The sequence below is a fragment of the Haliotis rubra genome, unplaced genomic scaffold, assembly GCF_003918875.1.
Source record: "Haliotis rubra isolate DU_JTF1 unplaced genomic scaffold, ASM391887v1 Scf15, whole genome shotgun sequence".
Taxonomy (NCBI): domain Eukaryota; kingdom Metazoa; phylum Mollusca; class Gastropoda; order Lepetellida; family Haliotidae; genus Haliotis; species Haliotis rubra.
In genome coordinates, this window is record NW_025765447.1 from 2,006,562 (window position 1) to 2,014,239 (window position 7,678).

The 7,678-nt window shown below is 36.9% G+C and overlaps 2 long non-coding RNA genes across 2 annotated transcripts; one reads left to right on the top strand and one right to left on the bottom strand.

Annotated features, from left to right (window-relative positions):
- Positions 1–947: 947 nt before the first annotated feature.
- On the top strand, positions 948–2,607 carry LOC124270166. The gene is made up of 2 exons (XR_006896694.1): positions 948–1,981; positions 2,399–2,607. It is a non-coding gene; the product is annotated as an uncharacterized LOC124270166 (long non-coding RNA).
- Positions 2,608–5,187: 2,580 nt separating this feature from the next.
- Positions 5,188–7,265, bottom strand: LOC124270167. Its single transcript, XR_006896695.1, has 2 exons — positions 6,800–7,265; positions 5,188–6,754 (listed from the first exon to the last, which is right to left on the bottom strand). It is a non-coding gene; the product is annotated as an uncharacterized LOC124270167 (long non-coding RNA).
- Between the last annotated feature and the right edge of the window lie 413 nt (positions 7,266–7,678).

Consider the following 7,678-nt stretch of genomic DNA (forward strand, 5'->3'; position numbering starts at 1 on the left):
TGTGTGTACACTGACATGAAATTGCTGGAATATTGCTGAAAGTGTCGAGAAACCATACAAGTATGAGTTAGTTAGTTGTCATACAAAGTTTGCTCTAAATTGCTGTGAACGTTGACATATTTGTGGTTATATTTTAAGATTAAGATATACACAGGTAACTTGCGCATGTATGAAACATCTTTGTATAAAGTTGAGTAGTATATCCCTAAGGTTATATAGTTAGATGAAGGACTGTGAGATCCATTGATTGTGATATAGATTGCCTTGATGGGCTATAAAGTTATTTATGCATGATCAGATGATATTGTATTTATTACACAGTTTTAGAAATATAGAAAATTCAAAATGGAATAAAAAAAAGTGATAGAATGGCACTGAAGTCAGTTCCATATGTCTTTTGCAAATTTTGTGATAATATTACAGATGTTTTGTGATATTCTTGTGTAGAATTCATGACTGTTGTTCATATTAGATCATTTGGACATGAATAAATGTGTGATTTTAACGTCATGTTTGTCAAAGGATGAATAATTTTCTTCAACTGTTTCATCAATAACATTTGATAGACTTGTTTAACCAACTACAACAGTGTATTACAATCTAATATATCCCATTGTCACGGCAACCAGACTTTTTGCTGATCTTACAGTGTGATTCTATAGTGAAATAGTCACATGTTATATTGACATTGACTTGTTGTACATGTTGTCCTGAGCTCACATCACAATACGCAGGGGTTCAATTTTTTTTTTAAACTTGTCCTGACTAATTTTCCACTTGCCCTGATTTTATGAAATAATCATGATGATGTAATTATGAAAGAATAAATCAACATGGTATTTGATGTTAATGTTTACTGGACTATTTATTGAAAAATGATAAATAGCAAAGAAAGATAACTCTACTTTATTATCATTGCGAAATTTAAATCAGTTGAGGACGTAACGTGTACGCGAGACGGTCACTCATTCGCGTGACTGCCTCATCACAGACAGGGAAATTCTGCTTGTCACACAAAAACGCGTCTAAAAGTGTTATTTATTAAAAAAATAAAACAAAATTTGCTAGTCATTGATAGGTGTTCAAGTTAATAGCTACATTTTGAGCAGATATGAAATTAAATCCAAGTTTATTTGCAGTTTCAAACCATAAGTGGAAATTATCTAGTAGCCCACGGACATTATTTGATTGCCCGAAATGAAACCTGACTTATCCCGGGCGTCGGGTGATGGGATTTTTGAACCCCTGAATATGGCAACAAACGTTTCACATTACCATTTTGTTTTGTTTTCAAATTGTGGTAAATGATAAACACTAGGGATGTAAGATACATTTGTTGCAGGATCATCCCTTGGGAATGTAGTTTGAAGCAATCTTCAGATACACAATCGACATGTTTTTGAGCAGAGTACAACTTACTGACTCCTCATGTGATTTTCTGGTCTGGGGGTTAGATTTTTGTATGAAGACTAAATATATTAATTAAAACTATGAGCCTTAATACTGTATTATGGAAAACTCTTGCAACAAGGTATTATTGGTGCCAGACAAAGAGTTTGAAGCATATTCCTTTTTCAAGTATCCTTTTTTTTTATTGTTTCAATAAAGTTGTCAAGTATTTCGTTTTTCAATAAAATTCCAGCCATTTAATTTCCCACCCCCACCGTCTATGATATTGGTGTGTGGGTAGGTTTATATTGGTAGCATTGTATTATTCCCAGGATGTTTCTATGGAAGTGAGAGGACAACGTTCTCATCAGTACACCAGCATTGGTCCCCAAGTTTTCCTGAGGGAACTTTCTTCAGTTGAGCTTGACCTTTTATAGGGACCTATCATTTATTATAGGTGTGGTATGGGGGTCGGGTTAGGCCGTCTTGAAAACAATGGTCCTCTTCTGATGCTTCTATTTATTTTCGTCCTCCTAGAAAAGTTAAAGCAAAAAAAACCCAAAAGACAAAACATCCCAATTCGTTAGAACTGGTGTTGGGAATTGGTTAAAATCTCATAATTGATGATTGGTTCATTACAACCGATCAATCATCGAAAATAATTGGTTAGCGTCATTTATGAAATTTGTTAATGCACATAAAAATAAGGAAAAAAACATGTAGTTCTTTGGGGGCTTTTTGGCAAAATTTCACATCTTTAAAGGATGACTAGTATGTTAGGAACATAAATTTCTTGGGGCCTTTAAGATAAATTCAATCATGACTTGAAACGAGCTTGTAGTGCTTACAAAATGTAACAGACAAAACCAACCATGTGAAAAATATTGTTAATGAAAACAAGTGTTCCAAAATCGGTTGTGTTCGATTATGAGAAATTATGATAGATTGCTTGGTCCTTTAGTCACTACGACCAATCTTCGATTATTTCAATTAATCGGACCACCACTAGTTAGAACACAGTGTCATTTTGAGGGGAGTAACTCTCCTTGTTCCCATCTACACCCCCAATGACATAAATGACTGATACCTAAATGGTTGCAGATTACCGGTTCTGTCTATATGTTTTTATGTATCACTTGCAGTTTGACTTGTACATATACACTTCTATTGTGATCGATCGTTATAATTCCTTTGTTAAATAAATGACATCAAATGATGTCAGATGAGTTTTCCAGTCTGTGATCTGTCAAATATTGTTTGTTGTTTAATGCCATACTCACAGTTCAGTCTGGACCACACAATCTAGTGATTAACATCATGAGCATGTCCACACAGCTGAGTTGTGATGACAAGAAGCCAGACCATTGAGTGTGTGAACGAGTCTGGTGTTGCACAGCTTTTAGCAATATCACAGCACGGACACCAGAAAAGGGCTTCACACATTGTAGCCATGTGGGGAATTGAACCTGTGCAGTAGGCGTGAATGCTTTAACCACTTGGCCCATCAGCCACTACCCAAATAGGTTCCTTAATCTGAATCCCATTGCTATCCATTGTAAAAGAGCATGTTAGGAAAGGAGTGGTTTCTGGTCGTGAAAAGTGACAAGGGCCAATCTGGAGAAAAAAATATTGTACTAGAAACATCTAGGGGCTTTTGTATGACAGCAGGAGGTAGGAGGAATAGTAAAAATCTTGTTTGGGTCATGTTTTGATGAGCCACAATCAATGATTCAAACCCATTTATAGTCCGTTTGACTTCATTTGAGACCGATGAATTGCTCACGAACACAAAAATCTAATAAATGCAACAAAATCAAACTTTGCAGTCACATGAAATCAACAGACCAACTCTGAACAGGCATCCCTTTGTCCACTGTTTATCGTGTTTCGAAAAATATTGCAAATGGATATGGCATTGAGCACCAGGAAGGCGAAGGTAGGCCCAGAAAATTGACTGTCGGTATTCTTGTTTCTAAAAACAAACGGAGTTTAGAAAACTTAAGGCTGGATATGATAGATAGAGGAACTGTGGCGGTCTGTAAGGAGACAATTAGAACTGAGCTGTATGCAATGGGTTGACAGAAAAGTCGAGGAATTCCATCACTGATCATGAAACCTGAACAAAAGGAGCGAAGGTTGAACTGGTGCTTACAGCATGGAAATTTTAACTGGGACAATGTGATTTTCTCAGATGAAAGTTCTGTGTGGCTGTTTCCTAATACACTGAAATTCTGGACCAAACAAACTGAAAAACCTTTGTATCAGCGCCCAAAGTACAGTCCGAAATTTAACGAGTGGGGTTGCATATCTGTGTTAGGGGCAACGGTGAATTTGAAGGGAATATGAACAGTGAGCGATACACAGATATTCTCGAGGGACATTTACTTCCATCTGCTCACGTGTTCTATAGAAAGTTTTGGATTTTCCAGCAGAACAACGACCCAAACCATCGTTCAAAGCATTCACAGGCCTGGTTTCGGACCCAAAATATGACATTATTAGATTGGTCAAGCTATAGCCCTGACCTAAATCCAATAGAAAATGTTTGTGGACTTATGAAGGAAAGTGTCAATTAGAAAAATCTGACAAATATTGCTGAAATGAAAGAAGAGGTGGTCCGATATTGGGACAGCATGGACCACGACTTTTTAACTTCTTTGATCAGTAGTGTGCCGACGCATTAAAGCCTACATTGCTGCCCATGTTGACTTGACAAAATACTAACTGTTCACATGTCTTTGAATCTGGAGTAATGTTCTGCTAATATTCACATTTAATACGTGAGTAATGAGTGAAAAAAATTAAAAATTTACAATCTTTAAATTCTCAATAATTTCTGGTTGTACTGTATAGCACTGAAGTACTGTGTATTCCACCCTTGAACATGCTATACATAACGTAAGTACTGTGTATACCACCCTTGAACATGCTATACCTAACACATAAGTAATATGTATACCACCCCAGGACATGCTATATATAGCACTGAAGTACTGTGTATTCCACCCTTGAACATGCTATACATAACACATAAGTACTATGTGTACCACCCTTGGACATGTTAATATAGCACTGAAGTTCTGTGTATACCACCCCTGAACATGCTATGCATCCCACTTCGGTAGTGTTTTTACCACCCTTGAACATGCTATATGTCATGTAAGTACTGTTTATACCACCCTTGAACATGTTATATATGTCATGTAAGTACTGTTTATACCTCCCTTGAACATGTTATACATGTCACATAAGTACTGTGTATACCACCCTTGAACATGCTATACATGACACTGTAGTACTGTGTACGCCACTCTTGTTCATGCTATACATGACACTGAAGTAGTGTACGCCACCCTTGGACATGCTATACATGACACTGAAGTACTGTGTATACCACCCTTGGACATGCTATACATGACACTGTAGTACTGTGTATGCCACTCTTGTTCATGCTATACATGACACTGAAGTACTGTGTATACCACCCTTGGACATGCTATACATGACACTGAAGTACTGTGTATACCACCCTTGGACATGCTATACATGACACTGTAGTACTGTGTATACCACCCTTGGACATGCTATACATGCCGCTTAAGTACTGTGTACGCCTCTCTTGTTCATGCTATACAGAAGTACTGCATATACCACAGTATTCATCATAATAGAATGGTTACTCAATACTTGAATATATTTAGGATGTTTCAGGCTACAGAAAGCTACACTGGTTCAAGAGCAGATGCTGAGAATACTAAACATTTACAACGTCCTAAAACAAACAACACAAAGCAACCATATTTTTAATAATTTATTTATCATTTCAACAGAAATGTAAATGTCCAAAGAGTGAGAAGCCTCACTCCAGTCTGCAGTTGACACTACTCGAGAAGTCGGGTGTCGTCGTGCCAGGCACGACTTGCCCTGATTGAAAGAGCCGAGTGACGGAGGAAACACTGAGATAGAGACAGAGATAGTCGATGCTGAGGAGGAATGAAGACCTGGAGGTGTCAGGATGATTGAAAGAAGGAAGAAGACACATGTAACTCAGGCATTGCTAGGGCTGATACAGTCATGCAGTGATTAATATGAATTTAGCCATTTGGATTAAGTTACTTTGTATTTCTCCCAGATAGTCACTCCTGGATATATAAAGGGGTATTTTGTGAGTGAGTTGGTTCTAATGCCGTTTTTAAGAGTATTCCAGTTATATCACAGTGTGTCAGCTCGATGTGGAGAAAATCCTGAAGTGATGCAGGTCTCAGACGTTTAGCACTTGGGTGAAACCAAAACTAGGTATTCAACTCCAGACCAGTGTTATTTTACATCACCACTCAGAACCTCCATTGACACAGCAACCTTTGTGCTACAGCTATCACCACTCCCATACTTTATCATAGACCTAATGGCCACAGTGGTAAGAGTGCACATCGATCCACCAACCAGGTTAATAACGTAGGGCTTTGAGCATACTTCAGGGTGTGAATTTAGGACATAATATGTATGCAAATTAAGATCACATTGTGGATTAGGACCCAGGTGCTCGATTCCTAAAGCGTTCGTAGCGATCACTTTGAGACGTAGGACCCATAGGCCCGATTCACAAAGCTTTCATAGCACTACGATATCCGTAAGCCTATAATATACTATACAGTTACGACAGTTTGTAACTCTACAAATACTAATAGCCAACTTTACATACATCAAACAATTTCAGGAGTCCGTACAAACATATATCCAGGAGTGAACTGAAACTCATTTACTGCTTTTCACAACTGCCATAAATAATGTTACACAGAAGACTACAGGTAATATAATTTAAGGAACTCATTCTCGAAACTACACATACTACTCAATAGAAGTTAATGCAAACATAACTTTTTCATGACTATTGATAATCTGATGTCTTTTAGCGGCATTTAGAAGTTGTACGTCGATGTCCAAGATATTTTTTTTTGACTCAACTTCTTATTTAAAAAAGAAGTTTAATCCATAAAAATATTTTGGATATTGATAATCTGTCATGAACTAGGAACACCAGACTTTTTTTTAAATGTCTACTGATAATATTTCATAATAATTAGATTAACTAACATGACATGAAAAAACTGGCTGTTACTTAACGTATTTTGAGTAGTATATATACACCTGTAATAAAGGTGAAATAGAATTATTGACTGACATAACCTTTTATTGTTTTCTCAAATAATTAAAACTCTTCATTGACGCAATGTTGTATCAGCCCTTTCATCCTGAGCAACTGATGAGAAAGCACTTATTGTGGCACTGCCTGTACCCAGGATTTGAAATGCTCTACAATGCAATGTAACAACTTGGATAAATACTGAGGAGATATTTCTGGATGCTGAATTCACATATCTCATACCATACATTACCACCAATATATGACCTGAAACACATTTCGGTAAATTTTTCTTCCACGTAATTTTGAATCTGGAAACAGCATGTTGGGAATCAAACTGTACTTAAAACTTTTGCCGACAATCCACTTTTTCATTAAACATGTAATTGTGGACGAATATGTAGGATATCAAATGAGTTCATACACACATTTTTGTGTAAAGAGGCAAAAGTTAGAGAGGTCCAACAGAAATTTGATCACTCTGATACCTCTCATTGCACAATCATAGAAAAATGATCTTTCAATGTAATGTGCTTGTGTTAAAATTTCAAGAAACTATACTCATTATCATTGTACTTCAGCATATTGTTTACATCCCATAATACCCTTCTTCCCATAATATCAAAGACCGAGACAATGAAAATACACTGAGCATTAAATTGAACAAAATGAGAAATGGAAATGAGACAAACTCCAAAAAACAACAATATAAGCAAAAACTTAATAATCTTTCCTCATCATCTCTGAAACCAGGATCTCTTTTTCATAAACAAATTAGAATGAAACGATAAATAAGGAATGACATCTGATATAATGTCCAATGATCTTTACAAAGACGTTAGTTATAATAAGAAACTGGGTGAGTGAGTGAGTTGGGTTCAGTGCCACTTAGAACAGTATTTCAGTTGTAGCTTCATGTCAATTTGCTGTAGGCCTTGGGGTAACCTAGTGGTTAAAGCGTTCGCTCGTCACGCTGAAGACAATGTTCGATTCCCCACATGGGTACAATGTGTGAAATCCATATCTGGTGTCACCTGCCATGATACTGCTGGAATATTGCCAGAAGTGGCGTAAAACTGAACTCACTCACTGTAGGAGGGGGAAGCTGCTTGTTGCAGCTGAGACAAATCCTGGGCATGAGGCAGT